Genomic DNA, 19696 nt, shown 5'->3' with positions numbered 1-19696 from the left:
ACCACTGTTTCCCATACTTTTCCTGACCACCTTTTCAGAGCTTGTCTTCCCCACCCCACCCGGATCACAAAACCCCTGTTCCATTATTTAGCCTATGACGGTGTGTTAGCCCAAGTTCTAACCACCTCTTTGTGTTACTCATCACTGGATGGTCCCATGTGTACACGCACTATGTACATGTTAATAAACGTCTGTTTGTTTTTCTCTTGTTAATCTGTCTTTGGCCAGTCTAACTTATGGGCCTGTCTGGAGACCCTCAGATGGGTAGAGGAAAAGATTTTTTTCCTCTCTATACCATTATTAGGATACTAAACATTTCTATACCTTCAAAACGTCTTATCACGCTGTCTGTCTGTAGTCAAAGCCCTCCCAGGACTGTAGTTCGTTTTCTTGAGAATGTCATATAAATGGAATTATACTATATAAAAATTTCCTGCTCCTTTTCCTCTGTATAATGCCTCAAAAACACATCTAAATTGTGTGTACTGAGAGTTCATTCCTCTTTATTGGGAATAGTAAATTCTCAATGTTCCATCATTTTTTAATCTACTCACTTGTTGAAGGACATCTTGGTTGTTTCCTGTTTGGACCCATTATGAATAGAAGAACTGTAAACATCTGTGTATAAGTTTCTGCGTAAACGCAAGTTTTTAGTTCTCTAGGACAAATGCTCAGGAGTGAGGTTTCTGAAGTGTGTGTTTAACCTTGTAAGAAGCTGTCAAACTTATAAGAAGAGTGACTGTAATGTTTCGCATCCTCTCTAGCAATTGATGAACTTCCAGTTGCTCTGCATTCTCACTAGCTTTGGGGTTACTGGGATTTTATACTTTAGCCATTCTATTAGGTGTGTGGTGACATCTCAACATAGCTGTAACTGAGGATGTCGAGGATGGTGAACATATTTTAATGTGCTTATATTTCATCTGTATGTTTTCTTTGGGGAAGTGTTGCTTCAAGTCCTTGGTCCCCTGGACTTTCTTCTAACTGTTGAGCTTTGAGTGTTCTTTACATATTCTGAACTCAAATCATATTCCAGATATTTGATTTACAGGTATTTTCTCCCGGTCTATACCTGCTTCTCTCAACAGTGTCTCTCATCATATGAAAATTTTAAATTTTGATAAAGTCCTACTTATTAATTTTTTCTTTGATGGTTCATGCTTTGGGTGTCAGGTCTAAGAACTCAGCCTAACATGATTTTGCCTCACACGATCTTCTCCTATATTTCACCCCCCTCCAACTTATAGTTTTATGTTTGACATTTAGATCCATGATCTACTATGTGTTAATTTTTGTATAAACTTTAGATTGAAGGGTATTGATTTATCTTTATTTGATATACAATTATTCTAACACCTTTTGTTTAAAATACTATTATTTCCTCACAAATTGCCTTGGTAATTGACTTTGCTTGGGTTAGTCTATTTTTTTTTAAAGAAAAATAAAACATTTTATATTTTCTAGGGGAAAAAACCATTAAATCTTGTTACATGGAAAAAATTCTCAGTGTTGAATATAAAATCATTATATTATAACATCTAGTTGAACATAAATTTTATACAATACTTTTTATTTTATTTTATTCTCCTTTAGTCTATTTCTGTACTCTGTCCAATTGATCCATACGCTTATCCTTTCATTAATAACATATTATCTTGACTACTGTCCCTTTATAGTAAGTCTTAAAATTGAGTATCATGATTTCCCACAACTTTCTTCTTTTTCAAAACCACTTGGTTACTCTAGTTCCTTTGCCTTTCCACGTACACATTAGAATTAGCTCATCTTTATCTACCGAAACTCTTGCTTGGGTTTTGACTGGAATCATGTTAAATCTATGGATCACACCAATCCCTTTTTGACTATAGAAAACAGTCCTGATCTCCTAGGATAAATTCCACTAGATTGTGGTGCTTATTCCTTTTATCTATTGCTGGTTTCAACTTGCTTAGATCTTGTTGAGGATTTTAAAATCTATTTTAATGAGGGGTATTGGTCTGTAATTTGCTTTTTCTTGCTGTTCTTCATCTAATTTCATCAGGGAGGTGCTGGCTTCCCCAGATGAGTTGTGGACTGTTCTATCCTCCTCTAGTTTCTTTTAGAAATTGTGCAGAATTGGTTCTACTTTTTCTTTAGATGTTTGGTAGAATTCTCCAGAGAAGTCAACTGGGCCCAGAGATTTCCTTTCTGAAGGGTTTTAAAATATGAATTTAATTCCTTCAGTAGTTACAGTGTGATTCAGCCTATCAGTTTGCACTTGGGTAAGTTTTAGGAGTTAGTAGTTTTCAAGGATTTGTATCATTTCATCTAAGTTCTCAAAGTTAAGTGCATGCGCTTGTTACAGTCTTCTCTTAATGTCTTCACAGTCTTTGGTGGCATAACATCTTTTACTACTTTATTAGTAACTTGGGTTTTCGCACTTTCTTTGCTAGTCTTGCTAGAGGTGTATCAACTTTGCTGATTTTTTTCCCAAGAAACTTCTTGATAGTTCATTGATTTTTCTCCCTGCTTTTTGTTTTCAATTTTATTGATTTTTTTTCCTCCTTTTTATTTTATTCTTTTTGCTTGATATGAGTTTCTTTTGCTCTTTTCCTTAAGGTAGAAGTCTGTTATTAACTTTACATCTTTCTTCTTTTTAAGTGTAAGCACTGAATGCTAAAATCGTACAGCTAAGCACTATTTAGGCTGTCTCTCACAAATTTTTATATCTTCAAATATTTTCTTTTTTTCCCTTGAGAATTCCCCTTTGACTCATGAATTATTTAGGAAAATATTGAATATCCAAGTTTTTTAGGTTTTTCTATTAGCTTTCTGTTACCTATTTCCAATCTAATTCCATTTTGGTCAGAGAACAAACTCTAAATGGTTTTAATTATTTTCTATTTGTTAATATTTGTTTTATCACCCAGGACATATGGTCTGTCTTGGTCAGTGTTCCAAGTTCACTTGAAAAAAATGTGTATTCTGATGTTGTCTGTAGGTTTAGTAAAAATCAAATAGATCCAGTTGGTTGATTGTACTTTTCAGTTTTTCTGCATCCTGGCTGATTGTCTGTCACCTGGTTCTAACAGTTACTGAGACAAGAGTGTTAAAAATCTCAAACTATAATTTTTACTTTATCTGGTCCTCCTTTCAGTTCTGTCACTTGTTTCATGAGTTTTGAAGCTCTGTTTTGATGCATAAATATTAAGAATTGTTACGTGGTCTCGGTAAATTTACTTCACCATTGTGTAATTTTTCTTTTTGTTCTTGATAATTTGATTTGCTCTGAAGACTATTTTGTGTGGTATCACTGAAGCCATTCCAACTCTCTTTACATTAATACACGTGTGGGATATCTTTTCCTATCCTTTTACTTTTAGCCAATTTGTATAAGTTTTATAAACTTGGATAAGGATATAAAGAATAAAGTTGGACCACTTTTTTCTTTTCTTTTTTTTTTTAAATAAATTCTAATCTCTTTTAGTTGGCTTTTTAAGGCCATTTTTATTGGATGTAATTCTTGATATGTTTGGAATTGGGTCTACCATTTTATTATCTGATTTATATTTGTTTCCTCTATTATTTGTTCTTCTTTGTCTCCATTTCTGCCTTCTTTTGAGTTCTTTAACCAATATTTTTAGTATTCTATTTTACTTTATCTATTGCATTTTTTAATCTTTTTTTTTTTTTTTTTTTTTTGGTATGGGATTTTAGTGGTTGCTCTAGAGATTATAATGTACACACTTAAGTTTTCTCTGTCAACTTAAAATCAGTAGTTTACCACTTCAGGTAGAGTGTAGAAACTTACCACCCTTAGGGCCCTTTACTCTACCCCCCCACCTTAAGATATAAAAGTCTTATGTATTATATCTGCATACACTGAAAGACATATCAGATAATGTTGTAATTTTTGCTTTCTGCTCTCAAGCATAGTTTAAAGAACTCAAGAGAAGAACAATCTACATACCCAATTATTTACATTTTATTGTGATTCCTTCACTCCTTACCATCCAAGTTTCCCTCTCATTTCCTTTCTTCTCTCTGATGAACTTCCTTTAACAATTCCTTTAGTCCTGGCCTGTTGACAGTGAATTATTTTAGTTTTCCTTCATCTGTTAATGTCTGTATTTCTTTCATTTATGGATGCTATTTTTGCTTGGTATAGAATTCTGGTTTTTTTTTTTTTTTTCTGCCAGCACTTTAAAATTCTTGTTCTACTTCCTTTCAGTCTCCATTTTTTTCTTATCAGAAATATGGTCATTCAAATCTTATTTGCCTTATAAATACTGCAGTTTTTTTTCTGGTTTCTTTCAAGATTTTTTTCTTTGCATTTAGTTTTGAAGAGCTTAATTATGATATGTCTGTGTGTGGATTTCTTTGAGTTTATTTTGTTTAGGGTTTGCCACACTTCTTAAATCTGTAGGTATATGTCTTTTTCCAAATTTGGGGAGTTTTCAGCTATTATTTCTTCAATCTATTTCCCAGAATAATGTTCTTTTCCCTCTCCTTTTGTGTCTCCAATGATATGGATTTTAAAGCTTTTGGTATTGTACCACAAATACCTGAGATTCTGGTCATTAATTTTTAAAATATTTTTCTTCTTTATCATTCAGATCAGGTAACTTTTATTACTCTATCTTCAAATTCACTCCTTGTTTTGTCATTTCCATTCTGTTACTGAGTCCTATAGTATGCTTCAAACTTGATTATTTATTTTCCAGTTCTAAAATTCTCTGGTTGTTATTTGCTTCTTTTATGTCTTTGGTGAGGCTTATCCCCTTCCATTCATTTTAATAATGTTTGACCTTACTTGTTAGAGAATTTTTTTAATAGTTGCTTTAAAGTCTTTGCTAGGCAATCCCAACATCTACGTCATCTCAGTCTTAGTAACTCTTTGTTGCCTTTTCTCACAAATTGACATCTTCCTTGTTTACCGTAGGTCATGCTATTTTGGATTGTATCTTGGGCACTTTGAACATTATGCTAGATTCCTCTGAGTCTTACTTAACTCTTCTGAAGAATGGTGATATTTTAGTTTTAGCAGACAATTGACCTTGTTTGTTTCAGGTTGCAAGTTCTAACAAGCCTTATGGGAGTTATGGTCTCAATGTCACTTCCTTTAGTCAATACCTTTGCAATATTATTCAGATCTGTTTCATGCATGTGTTCCACACTGTGGCCATTCTTAGTTCTGGGTGGTGATCTTATAGTTCAGTTCCCAAAGTCTATCATATGCTATTTTGTGTCAAAGCTATGCATGTGCACATTGAGAGAGTTCCCAGCAGTTAATAAACTATTTTTTCCAGTTATTCTCCCAACTTTTTCCTCTTTGTGACATCCCTAGAGCTCTTTTGGTTTCCCTGAGGCTCCTTTTTTCAGTAGAGCCAGAAAGCTGGGGCTTTATTTTACCGGTTCTGTCAGTGCACTACTTGCACTTGTGATCACTTCCTGAGCCTAGATGCAGTAGGAAAAGAGAAAGAGGGAGAAGGCAACAGGTGCTTGCGCCACTCTCTTGGGGCCTCATCTCTTCCAGTTTGTAAGGAAGCTTCTAGTTCCTCATTGCATGTCCCTAAATCATCATAGGATGTATAACATTAAGAGGAAGCCTAATGTAACTGTGGAATTTGGATGCATAAATCTAGGTACATCGATTGGAGCAAATGGACCACTTTGGGGATGTTGATAATGGGGGTGGGGGGATATGGGAAATCTTTGTATTTCCTCTCAGTTTTGCTGTGAAGCTAAAACTCTAAAAAATTAATCCTATGAAGAAGACTGAAATGCTCATGTAGGCTACAACATGAATGAAATTTGAAGACATACTTAGTGAAATAAGCTAGACACAAAAAGACACATATTATATGATTCCACTTATAGGAAGTACACTTAGTGGTCAAATCCATAAAGACAGAAAGTAAAACAGTGGTTACCAGGGCCTGGAGGGAGGAGAGAATGGGGAGTTATTGTTGAATTTGTATAGTGCTTCCGTATGGGATGATGAAAAAGTTCTGGAGATGAATGGTGACTGATGGTCACACAAAAATAATAATATATTTAATGTTGCTGAACTGTACCCTTAAAAATGGTTTTAAAGAGCAAATTTTTGTTATGTATACTTTGCCACAAAATTAGATGCAAAATAAATTAATTTTAAAAAGTGCACTGGTAAATAAAGAAAGTAGGGAGAAAGTAATATGTAACCAAATCATGAGTTAGCAAACTACAGTCTGCCCATAAGCCAAATCCAGCCGTACCAATTTGGTCTTTTATTATCTGTGGTTGCTTTTATATTATAATAGGCAAGTGGAATAGTTGTGAGGAAGACTGGCCTTCAGTACCGAAAATATTTATTATCTGACCCGTGCAGAAAAAGTTTGACAGCCTTTGAACTAGATGAGCTAAACCTCGAGGTATAGATCTTTATGGTCATCTTGAGATTCCCCACGAGGCAGCTTTCTGCCGGACCTCCCATCTCTGAATGGAAGCATACTTTCTGAGAGAAATCCTCCAGAGAAATGGGAAGTCCTTCCCTTCTCCTTCCAAACTCCTCATTCCATTCGTGGAACTATTACTGATAGGATAAATATTACTTTTCCAGGCTTCCTGCTAGATGCTTGGGTACGTGCTAAAAAAGAACAGGTGTTGGTCCGACCCTCACGAAGCTGTGAATGTACAGCAGGTTTTGTGGAGAGTTGATGAAGTCTCTCCCTAAGAGCCTCTTGTTGATCCTGAATTTATTTACTGGGAAACAGATCAAATCTAGCATTTCTTCTGCATGAAAGCCTACCTCATCAGAAAACATTTTTAATGCTTTCTTAGAGTCTTTATTCCAGTTAAACATTCCCTTTATTTATTTGTGACCAAGAAATGATGCTATAATATGCAAGTCAGGTCACAGATATGTATGCCTGCTCTAGCATTTTTGCATTATCTGCAGATGCTGTCCAGAAAGGACATCTAGTTCGCTGATATATTTGCCTAGAACAGACATAGCATTAGCCCACATCATGAATAAAAAAGTCTTTGTTTCAGAACTTGAAGGGATATTTCCCAATAGACATGTTGCATTTCCACTTACTTTATAGGGAACAAATATGACAGTTCTTAAAGAGAAGTGGACATGAAGTAAAATTACACACAATTTGAAATCAGTCTTTTCAAAATCAGGAGATGAGTTTATCAGATCCATCGAGCAGCAAAATCACTGAGTTAAATTTTTTCAACTAATTGATTTATCTAATCCCACAGACTCTAGTAAATCTATGTGTCCTGGATTTTTCCTGGACTGTCGTATCTTCTCAACCATAAGATAATAGCATTTCCTTGTAGAAAATATCCATAGTCCAAATCAGAAACAAGTTAATGCACATTTTAGTTTCAGAAATGTTACAAAGTGATATAAACAGAAAATTGTCTTGAATTTTGTTTTTTTGTGGTTAAATGTAAAAAATAATGCATAGGAAGTCTAGAAACCATTTTGTTGTACTGTTGGGGTCTAGATGTGGTGGGACTATGATTTATTTAATGGTTCAAAGTTTACAAAAATGCCAACTAGAATCCAGGACTGATGAAAATTCAATGTTGAGTAATATTCTGTTAAAAAGAAAAAAAGCTGTAGGAAACACAGAGAGCTGAAGGACGCTCTCTCTAAATGAATTTGGTGTTGTCTGTCATGGCCAGCTGAGGTCTCTGGTTCTAGACAAAGACATTTTCAGACTTCAATCCTTTTCTGGATAACTGTGCAGTTTGATTGTGTGGTCTATTGCTCCAAGAGGAAACAAAACTTTGGTCAATATTGTAAAGAAAACAAGTGATATGACATTTCTTCAATGTTTTCATCCCATGACTTCCTCAAGAATTCCCAGCATCATTATACGTTCTGTTTGTACCCTATGTTTCCAGAGACAGAGCTAAACATTGGCAGATTTTGAGACATGAGAATGATATAAATTGCTTCTATTTTTTAGTTTGTCAAATTATACTCATCATCTCATTGGCACTATTATACAGACGACTATATTTCTCCTTTCATAATGTTCAGCCATTTATCTAGTGGGTTTTATTATTGATACTCCAAGAGAATTAATCAAAAATATGTACCTTCATATTTTAAATTGACTTATTTTTATTCTTACAATGAATATTTATTTTATAAAAAGTCCCCTGTTAATGTGAATTCCAGTGGTATAAGGGATTATAAAAGCAGGAGCCATATCTAACATTTTTCCTACCCTCCAAAAAATATTAGAAAATTTTGAGTTAATCCTGTCATCTAGGCAACTTCTCTTTTCGTTTTTCCTCTTTTCCTTATATCTTATTTGCTCTTTTTCCTTCATAGTATAATGCTTGCTATTCTGTCTTTCTATAAGTTGCCTTAACTCATCTGGTAAGGAATGAGACAGACAAATTCAGTGTGAAAAAATATATACAACGTAGCCTCACCACAGGATGATTTGGAAACTGTGAGATTTAACATTTAGGTTGTTGCTTTGAGAAACATTCGTAGCTTTGAGTTTTACCAAGACTAAAGTTCTCTCTCTTCAGACAAATAACAACAGGAACTGAGTGGTCCAAAATGCAGCTGTGAAGTATGACCTCAGAGCACTGATAACATTTTCTCTGAGAATCACGTAAATGCTAGCACAAAAGCACCGAAGCAAAATCCTATGACCCCATTGGTACCTCATCTGATTTCATTACCTGGATCAGAATCCATTCATCAACAAGTGACCAGAAATGGGAACATGGCCATTGAATGCTAGTAAAATGAAGAATAACTCATTCCATCCCAACATTTTTTATAATTTCTGCCTCTTTTCCTTGTTAGACATAAGTGATGACAATGTAATAGCATGAAATCAATTAAAATAGCAGGATGGCCAAGAGAGTTGTATGACTTTAGAGTCAAAATGACAAGGGCTCAAATCTTGGTTCTGTCTCTTACTTGTTTTATGACCCTGGGAATTTTTCAACCCTTGAATGTAAGTTTTCTCACTGTGATATAGAGATGATAATATTTCCTGCCTTCATAAAAGTTGTTATGAGAATTAAATGAATTGATAGACAGATAGATGGATAGATAACCTCACTATCATAACTATAAGTGATCAATAATATCAGTAGCAATCATCACTGTAGGTAAATCCCAAAGACGCAGCCTGTTTTTTGTTTGTTTTAATGGAATCTAAAGATGTCATTTTAGAGTATGAAATAGAAGGGAAAATAAAACAAACAACGCCACGTGATTCCTGGCCAGGACTGACTTCTGGTTAGCTCTGTAGACCAAGGGGCCACACAGATCATAGGCGGGCAGTTTTGTTCATGCTGCAGTCAGCTGGGACTATCAGAGCAATGGATTACAATACTGCCCCCAATTTAGTAGATACCAAACAGGCCACAAGGAAGGGAAGATTAACATCTCCTGAGCTCAGATCTCTGAGAAAACTCTGATGCCTTTAAAATCAATGTCCCGCAACAGTGTCTGCAAAAAAATAATTCCAATAATTTACCACCAAAAAAAAAAAAAAAAAAAAAAATCAAGAGGACTATTTTTGAATTAACACGCCCAGGACTTTTCTGTAACTGGAAGCCCAGAAACACGTTTTTTATTTCAAAATGATCTGGTTCTTGTAACTGACTCCCTTCATCATGATTTTATAGCCACCCAAAGACCTTTCTCTGTCACCCTCCAGGTCTCTTCCTCTGCATGCTCTCTCCTGTTCCTTCCTTTCGGCATCTCTGATCCTGCAAATGGAAAGTTAGGGGCTTGAGTCACCTTCTAACATTTCTAAAACCAAGCGTAATAATCTTCCTTGCTAGGGATCCCTGGCCAACATCCCTTCAGAAAGAAATGTTCTAGTTTGGGCTCACAGGTAGGCCATTTCTGAAAATAAATTTTTTGTTGTTGTTGTTGTTGTTAAAAAAAATAGTTGGTGCTATTCAATAGTTGGTGCTACTTTCCCTTCACAGGCGTTGTGCAACCTTGGCGTTCATCCTTCTAGAAACTTCTGTGGAGAACTTAAGTGTGACAACTACAGTCCCAAACTCAATGTTATTCTTTCTATGAATATCACTAATTACAATTTAACAGCAAATGAGTATCTACCAACCGAGAATGGAAAAAAAGAAAAAGAAAAGATTGAAAAGAATTACTAAGTAGAGAAAACCCTTAGAAGTCTTAAAAAAAAAAAATAAAGGAAAAGCCTTAAGTTATTTGACACAATGCAAATGCCACACCAGGTCCACCATTAAATAAAAAGTTCCTGCTGCAAAAATCCTCAGATTATTTGCTTAATGGGGCCGAGTAGGGCTCCGCTATTTACAGGAAGTTATAACAGTATAAAGGAGAGAAAAATCTATTTTGGTACCATTAGTTAGCTCACAGCTGGGTTTCATAAGGAGGGTGTTTGTGATATCCGATGTCGTGTGGAAGACAAACCCAAGGAGGCTGATTTAACGCTGTTCCACAGCCAGAGGCAACAGAGAAAGACCTGTGGGAAATTTCTGTTTCATTCGCATTCCAGAGTCTAGGGAAAAGGTAATGTTAGAGAACCGACCCCGCTCTACAGGAATCTGAGTCACACATCAGCGCTTTCTATGCCTTCCTTGTGTTTTCTTAGGAAAATTATTGGAATTTGCTAGAAGGGGACCAAGTACCTCAGGAAAAGAAGACAGACAGAAGGACCCAGGGGAAGGAATGGAGCAGGAGGACAATTAGGTAGGAAGAAAGGGAAGAGGAGGAATACATTGGTTTTCTTCTTTTCAGAGTCTTGTTCACTAAGCCAACACGCAGTAGTCAGCTCAGTAATACGAATAAATGAGAGGACGATCAGCCTGGGCTCCGGAAGTTTGGTTTGCAGAGTATTGTTTTAAAACGCAGTTTTACAGTGTAGAGCATGTGGTAACTTGTAATAGTAATTCTATCTCAGCAATTCTAAGATGCTCTCCTCTTTGACAGATAAGAATTATTAACAGTTAATCATGTTACTTGTTTGTAATAAACATTTTACTCCTGATTTCTTGAAAAGTTGACTTTTTCTTTGTAGTTAGAACACTCCCCACAATGCCACCCATCCTTTGCCCATTTAAAAAGAAATCTATGGACTTGCTTAGCAAGGTAAGATCCTGCTCTGGCCTTAGTGAATGCTCAGAAATGATCGTAACTCTGATCAGATTGTACTTTGCTGTTCTGGTGCTCAATTCCCTTATCTGGCTGCAGAGCAAAATGTGTCTCTTTCTTTTTTAAATTGTCTTACATTTAGTTTTTCCTGTTTTCTTGTCAAGAGGCTTGTGCTTCTATCTTTGCATCTGGTTCCACGAGGTTGCTTGGTTTTCTGTCTTCCTGGTATAAACAGTGATTCAGGGCCCCCTGCCCCCTCCCCGTTTTCGGCAGACGTAATCTAATCTGTGTTATGTGACAAGACCAATTAGTCTCGCCCACTCCCTAGCCTTCTGTCCCTCCCCTCTCAGCTGCCACCCTCTTGGCACTCCGTCTCTTTTAGGTAAGTAGCGATGGAAGCCAAATTTCCAAACTGAATTCATTAGATGAATATGCAGGTCCAGATTGCATAAATGTGCTCACATCCTCAAGGAGAACTCAGAATCAAGACTTCGGACTCTTTCCTCTCATTGCATTTTATGTTTGTCAGGAGATCTCTGACTACCAGACTTTATCCCTGGCTGGAAGGAAGGGAAAGCTGCAGTTGACACAATGCAGGAAATAGGAGGCTCAGAACTGCGCTGAACAAAGTAAATGCGGAGAATACCCTCCTTTTCACGGATGGGTTCAGTCATTTTCTACACGTAGCTACCTGCTGACTTCTGACAAGTAGAGGTGGCCTCCAGCATCCAGCCGATAGATGGGCCAGGCGTGCCGTTCATAACACAGGCTCAGAGCCCACACTACAGCCACGAGGGTCAACTGGACCCTGGGACGGGCCCCTGAGGACAGGAGACCAAAGCACAGAATGGCTGGCGGTGTACAGTTCCGATGAGTCTGTCATCACATAGTCAGACTGTGGTCACCACGGCCGGGACAGCAGGTGCCACGAAAGCCTGACCTCTCAGATGTTCAGGAACCCAAATGCTTAAGATTGCTTCCTTTTCTTTCTGTTGTCAGTAATCGTTTTTAGATTTTTAAAGTCTGTATCATAATTGTGTTTGAAATAAAGATTTTTTTTAATTAAAAAAGTCTGTATCATTAATTTCATTATCATATTTGCTGACAGAAGGAATGAACCTTCTAAAATGTTCATAGCTGGTAGCTTAAATTTCAAAACTGATAACCATAAATATAATTTCATGTTACTTGACAGGGAGAACTATCTCGGGGTCAATTGCTCAAAGAGAGGTCGGGATTTTTTTTTTTTTTTTAATTTCACTAGTGTTCACCAATAAAACCTTAGTCTCATTACAAATATGCCCACTAATTAGCATTCCTTATAGAATAAGGTTGGTGCCCTCCTGTTTTTTAAAGCACAAGCAGATTTCTTGGATTAATTGCAAGTTCCCTTCTGAACACATACATATAAGAGTGAGATAGAAAAAAAGGTAGAGAAAGGAAAAGAGAAATAAAACAAATGTCAAAACCTCAGTAACAAATTCTCTAGATGAGCAACGAGGTCCTACCAAATAGCATAGGGAAGTTATATTCAATATCCTGTAATAAAGCCATAATGGAAAAAAGTAAGAAAAAGAATATATAGATATATATAATTTATACATGTAAAATATTATGTATAATATTATATATATATAAAAACTGAATCACTTTGCTGTACACCAAGAACATTAGTAAATGAACTATACTTCAATAAAATAAAGAAAATAAAAACCCAAAACCAAATTCTCCTCTCTAGGAATTTGAGAAGACAATACGATCCCATTTCTTTTGGGTGTCATTTTGCCCCTGACTGCACATTCTTGCAGGGCTTATTGCCATCTGCTGCCAAGTCATCACCCACAGAAACCTCCAAGGTACTTCATGTGGGTTCTCAGCCTTGTCCTTGTGACTAAGGAAACTTTGGCTGTGACACTATGGATTCTGTGTTCTCACTTGCCCGAAACAGCAGACTTGAATCACTGATGTGACCAGCTAGGCGGAAATTCCCAGTAAACTAGGCAAGGAAAATAAAATGAGTAAGAGAGGATCTCCTGGTCCATTTAGGTGTGACTTGAGGGTGCAAACATGGCGGCTTGGACACAGAGGTCGATCTCATGAAAACATTTCAGAGAGATGCCCCCTTTTCTAATACACCTTGACAATGGATATGAGTTGGAACTATTTCTTTTCTGTCATTCTGCAAGTGGGTTTTAATATCCTGTTGCTCTAATTGTAATTTAGTAAATTCTCAACAGCCACCTGTGCAGTCAACTTTGCATGCAGTCCCGCCATCATGGCAAGAAAAAAAAAGGACACTATGAACTCATCTACAAAACAGAAACAGACCCTCAGACACAGTAAACAATCTTGTGGTTACTAGGGGAAAGGGGAGGGAAAGGATACATTTGGGAGTTTGAGATTGACAAATGTTAGCCACTATGTATAAAAATAGATTTAAAAAAATTCCTGCTGTATAGCACAGGGAACCATGTTCAATATCTTGAAATAACCTTTAATGAAAAAGAATATGAAAACGAATATATGCATTTATATACATGATTGGGACACTGTGCTCTACACCAGAAATTGACACATTGTAACTGATGGTATTTCAATTAAAAAAAAATGAGAAATAAAATAGAGAAAAAAAAAAAAAAAAAGAACAGCATTCTGTGGAGGGAGGAGGAGTTCTTCCAGGAGCCCTTCTATGTTAACTTGCCGTTTCTCAGCAACCCCCTCACTGTGACTTGTGTGGAATCACAGGAGCTGCTGGAACCAGCTGGATTCCTTAGTCTTCCCTTAACTTCTGGCCAGCCTCCATTTATACTGCTGCTAGCAGGAGAGTCAAAAAGAAAGAAAGAAAAAAGAACTCATAGGTTTGAGAAGTCTATAAAATTGTGGTGGAAAAAATATATCTGAGGAATTCTCAACCAGTGAATGCCTAGCAGGCTTCAGAACTGGGGTACACATGCAAAGTACATAAGGAAAACCAAAAATGTGTACGGCCAAGTCTTCGCCTTCGTGAAAGGTTCTATAATTGGTGAGTTGGGGAAATAATTCAAATTTATCATGTCTTTGAGCTTCAGTAGAAGATATGACATGTCTGGATGTCTTAGAGAATTGCTTTGCCCACTTGAGGGTGTAAGGATGTGGGAGTCTTTCTGGAAAGTAATCAACTTTTTCAAAGGCCTTAAAAATATTCACATTCTTTGTCCAATAATCCCAATCCTAAATAACAAACAAAAATAAATAACCTCCAACATACAGAAAGAGTTAGCTATAAGGAGAAGGATCATCCAAACACTATTCAAAATAGCAAAAAAAAAAAAAAAAAATTAAGAAATTAAATGTAAAATAATTAATAGGATGAGGGTTAGACTATGGTTATCCTAGTATGATATTTCTGCAAATATTATCTAGCCTGGATTTTGAATTAGGACTATATAAAAATATGAACTTAAATTATTAGATGATTTTTAATAGCATAACTTTAAATGACCCCCATTTTTAGACTCCGGCTTAGGTCAAGGCAGAAGATATGCCTTGGTAGCAGAATTTAAGGAGGTTCTCACTCTTGGAGACCTGCGAGAGCAGTGTCGGCACTGGCACAACCCTGACAGTCAGTGGTTCCTTAAATCATGTACCCTGAGCACATTTCTCACCTCCCCCCAGTCCCCGCCCAGCACCTGGTACCCTGTAGATGTGCTATAATACTCAGTACTCTACTGTTGGACATTCAGGTCATTTTTAATGTTTTCCTGTTATAAATAACACTCTGATAAACATGTACATGTAACACAGACATATTTGATTTTATCATGGGAATAAATTTAGAGTGGTTGGATTCCTTCTTTAAAGGTTTAGGATTTGATCCATATTGACATATTTCCTCCAGGAAGTTAACATGCTCTATGCTTATTCTTTTGGTAATGTGTATTTGAGGGTTTTCATACACGTTTTTGGTACCTATTTTAATCTTGGCAATATGATAGAGAAAAAAACCTGGTTGTTTCTATTTTCATTTTTTAGCGTTAGTCATATTAAATATTTTAATACTTTATCTTCTGCTGAATAGTTGTATATGTGTATTATCTGCTTATGTCTGTAAGCAATTTTTCCATTAGGGTCTTTGTTTTTTCTTAAAGATTTGTAAGCTTCTCATAAATTAAAGCCATATACTCTGCCTCTTGGATATGTTACCCTTTTCGTCATCTATATTTATTTGCTATGTTTTGGTGTGCTAAATAAAAAAAGGTAAAAAAAAAAAAAGTAATAGTTAACACTATTGAGTGTTTGCTTTGTCCCAGACACTATTTTAATCCTTTAAATCCTTTTATTAACTCATTTAAATCTAGTTATTAACTCATTTAATGCTAGTAAGAGGTGCATACAGTTATTATCTTCGTTTTATAGTGGGTGAAACTCGGGTACAAAAATGTTCAGAAGTAAAGTAACATGATCCAAGTCATTCAAATCCTGGTGACCAGATTTCTTACCCAGCAGTGAGGTCTGGACTTTTAATAGGCGCCCCACACTACCTCCTACCACAGAGTGAATGGTAATAAAATAGCAAATCAAATCTACTGACCATTTTTTTTTACCATCTCTAATGATACGCTATTTTCTTACTTTAGGGTTTTCTCTATTTAAATCAATAAATTAAAGATGAATTATATAATAGGTGATATTTGAGATATCAGCTATTACAGACACTTGATAAAGCAATAGTTTTTAAAACATCAATATCTCTATCATATTTTATATAAAAGGTTATTCCAGAATGATTAAGGAGTTAAGTGCCAAAAAATTAGATCACTTGTGTTTTCTTAGAAAATCATCTATTGCATCAACATCGTTTTTCTTTTCAGTCTTTTGTGAAGATTTTATCTGTTTTCTACCTTTCCTAATTTCTAATTTTCTGTATTTCAGAATTTTTCATACAGGTTGTCCAGCTATTGTTTTTTCCTTAAAAATGATTTCAAATAATTGACCCTTGGATTTTTTGGCTGGACTCTCCTGAGTTGCTTGGAAGAACCATTCAACGTTGTTAGATAAATCCTGGCTCCTATTTACTTTGTCGCCTGCTACACACAGTGTAAGTCTAAGAAGCAGAGCAGTTATAAGTCAACACCTGCAATTTAGAGCATGCGTGTGTGTTCAGAGACAATTGCCCTTGGGTCTCCCTCGTTTCTGTACATGTTGGGACTAGAAAGGCACGGATGGTCTTTGTCTTGGACTATCATTTCAAGGATGTTGGAGAGCAAACAGCCTTAAAAGATAGAGATAACGTCCTTCTCTGGAGCAGAGGTCAGATGTGTTTACTGCCTAGCATAATGAAGATAGTATCTCGCTCTGGCACGAAGGTCGGACAGATTTGCGTGCTGTGCATTATAAAGATTTGGGTTCTTGCTTAGGGTTCCACAGGTTCCTCAGCTGTGATGCAAATCCACCATGTACACAGTGTCTACCTGGGCTACCCCACGGCACCCTCCACGACTTGGGGTGAAAGAACTGATACAAACATGACGGTCATAAAGTCTTTTGTCTCTGACTCGTGGGCTTTGTGTCTTCTGCCAGCATCGGTGTATTTGCAGTAGGCAAACTTGTTAGTTTGAAAGCAGGATAAAGTCTCACATCCTTCATAGTTCTTGATGCTGATTGTTGATTGCATATTTATACTGAAATGCCAGTTTCTTTCTCTTATATGTTAAGACACACATCATCTCTCCTATTTTGTAGGCTGTGAGTTACTCACCATGCCGCCGCTCCAGGACATTTGTAGGATTATGACCTTCTCTTTTAGTTACTCCCGTGGGCTCCCGAAGTGAAGTTCATGTATTCCTCATCACCTGTATTTGACAGCAGACCATCTTAATCTTTCTCAAGCTTAGGTGAAATTTCGTCTTCAGTTTTCACTATATTGAAATATGGAAACTTACTGCTTTGAGTTGCCCCACAGGATCTCTTAAATTAATTTTGAGATGTCCACAGAGCCAATATTTTAAACCAGGCAATCTCAAACATAATTCCATATATTATTAAGATCTGTAAGACAGTTCTGAGACACATGATAGAAGTATTTTCTACTATTTATAGATTCTTACCATTTTTTGCTTTTACTTATTCACTTCTGTATATAATTTTAGTAATCCCTTCTATTTCTCCTTTCTTTTGAAAGATTTTATTTTCTTTATTGCACATCTTCATTACCCCTTGTTTTAATCATAGTATTTCACAATGTAAATTTGCTTTTAATTTCAGCCTTGGCCAGGTTCCATGGTTTTTATTATGCATTGTTGTCATTATTATTCCTCATGCATTTGATAAATTCAGTTTCTGTGTATTTAATAACCCACAGTTTATCTGGAAGCATATTTAATTTCCAAATGTTTCATCAATATTAAGAACAAAACAGTATTCACTGACTTCCTGGGATGCAAGATAAAAACATTACCACACCTTGCCTTCCCATCCACTTCCTGGTTTTATTATTTTTCATATAATCAGTTTTTAGTTTCTATTCTTAAATTCTCACAATGTCAAACATTTTATTTTCAAAATTAAAATTGCCACTTTTGCAACCACAGGTATAGCAATTATTCAAACTTTAAAAAATGGATTCGATGCACAACTTGACTCAATCCCGTATGACTTTTCTGTTCTTTCAATCTGTTGTTTAGCATTTTTTAGCCAGCCAGAGCTGAGTTTAAATCTTGGCCCGATGGTCGTTTACTTTCTGTGTTTTCCTGTATGAGTAACAGGCAATCTCCTAAAGAGAAGCATGGTCTCAGCGTGGCCTTTTCATAGTGGCTAACGGCCCCAGCGTGGCCTGGGAGTGGACTCTCATTGCTCGTTCACCACCTCTTCAAGAGCACACCTGCTGCTTGGAGGAAAAGCCCACCATGTGCTTCCTCATATGTGTAAATGCCCATGACCCTGGGCATACCCCTGTTGTGTCCCTCAGATACACCCAACCCACAGCTGCCAAAGGAACCCCCCTTTCCCCTAGAGCTCACCTTCACTTCCAGTCCTCCTCTCTCCAAAGTCGGTGGTGTTGGTGGGGTCCCTGAGCTCTTGGATCCCATCAGCCGCCCTTACCTCATGGGGAAATGCGTTGCCATATGTCTTGGAGCATCTCTTCTCAATATGGTTTTATTGTCGTTATTCCTATCTAGAAAGTATTCACAATTCCATAATGAGGGATGATAGCATTCGCAAGTTTTGTTTTTCTTTTTCTGTGCCCACAGATTCTTCACACTCCCTGATTTCGCACACTCTTGGTCAATTCCTTCATTACTGGACAATATATTTGTGTACACAGGCATTCTATCCAGACATCTAAGTTACTTTTATTTTTCCTTGTCTTGTACCTTATTGTAATTATAACAGAAAAAGGGCAATATATATATTTTCTATGTAGTAATGGCTGTCACTATTAGGAACAGTGCAAAGTGTTTCGTGCACGTTATCTGGGGGAACCCAAACCCACTATGAGTGCATATATCTGTTGTTCATATTTAACAGACAACAGCTGATGATTTAGGAGATGATGTCATTAGCCCAAAGCCACAGAGATGCTAACAGGAAGATGCAAGTAATTGAAGCAATAAATGGCAAGAAACCATTGAATGGGAATGGCAGTGCCATAGAGACCTCATAGGGAAGGAGCTTGCAGTGTAGTAGTGATGTAAGGAAAGAAAGTGGGCCTAAAAGTGCATCAAAAAAGGTTATGTTTGGAATCAAGAAATGAGATGTGTTTGGACCTATTAATTAGAAAGGAGGGATAGGAAGTCAGCTAAGAGCTAACTTCTCAAAAAAGAACAAATGAAAACCAGATGCAACTCAGGCTGAGGAGGGACCTGGGCTCAGGTAGGTGAATCGCGTTCTCTGCTCATGGGGCCTCTTGGAAGGTCCTGGAGCTGGAGCTGATGCATTTTAAGTCATGGTTAGAGGAGACTAAATGTACAGGATGAATTAGTCATGAAAGATGAAAGGAAGGAAAACATACTAGGAGCCTTTGCATTGAAAAGGGTCTGAACGTCTGAACCATGAGAAGTGGTCAGAAGATATGGGGAGACATTATCAGGAGTCCTTGAGGAGTGATTGATTATGGGGGCCCTGGAGGGCAGAAGAATCCAAGATTGACTCCATAGAATACAAGGAATGATAGAGAAACTAAATACTCCTGTCCAAAGCCCTCACTTACATTAGCAAAAGCTGTAGTTGAGAAGGCAGATACTTGGAGCCTCCCAGCCTGTTAGTAGGAAGGCCTCCTCCCCACCAGCCCATGACTCTTCCCACATTTGTGTCAGCATCACATTTATGTTAAAGTCTATGAGTCTATGAACTGTATGATCATTGGCCCAATCAATGACCCCAAATCCTAGTTTTTCTAAGATCTTGAATATGGTGAAAAGAAGAGTATAAAATTGAAATAATTCTGTTTTTTCCCACATCTTTCACAGACAACTCGACCTTTTTTCCACTCTTCTCACTGTACCTTAATTCACTCAGTAGTCTTTACTACAGTGCCTCAAATTTTCAGCTTTTTCCTAAATATTCAACAGTCTAGTTTATACCATCTGAATATTGCCAGTGCAATCCTTTACAAAG

This window comes from Camelus ferus, chromosome 2 (assembly GCF_009834535.1).
Source record: "Camelus ferus isolate YT-003-E chromosome 2, BCGSAC_Cfer_1.0, whole genome shotgun sequence".
NCBI lineage: Eukaryota > Metazoa > Chordata > Mammalia > Artiodactyla > Camelidae > Camelus > Camelus ferus.
The sequence above is the reverse complement of the archived record's forward strand: the minus strand, read 5'-3'. Positions refer to the sequence as shown.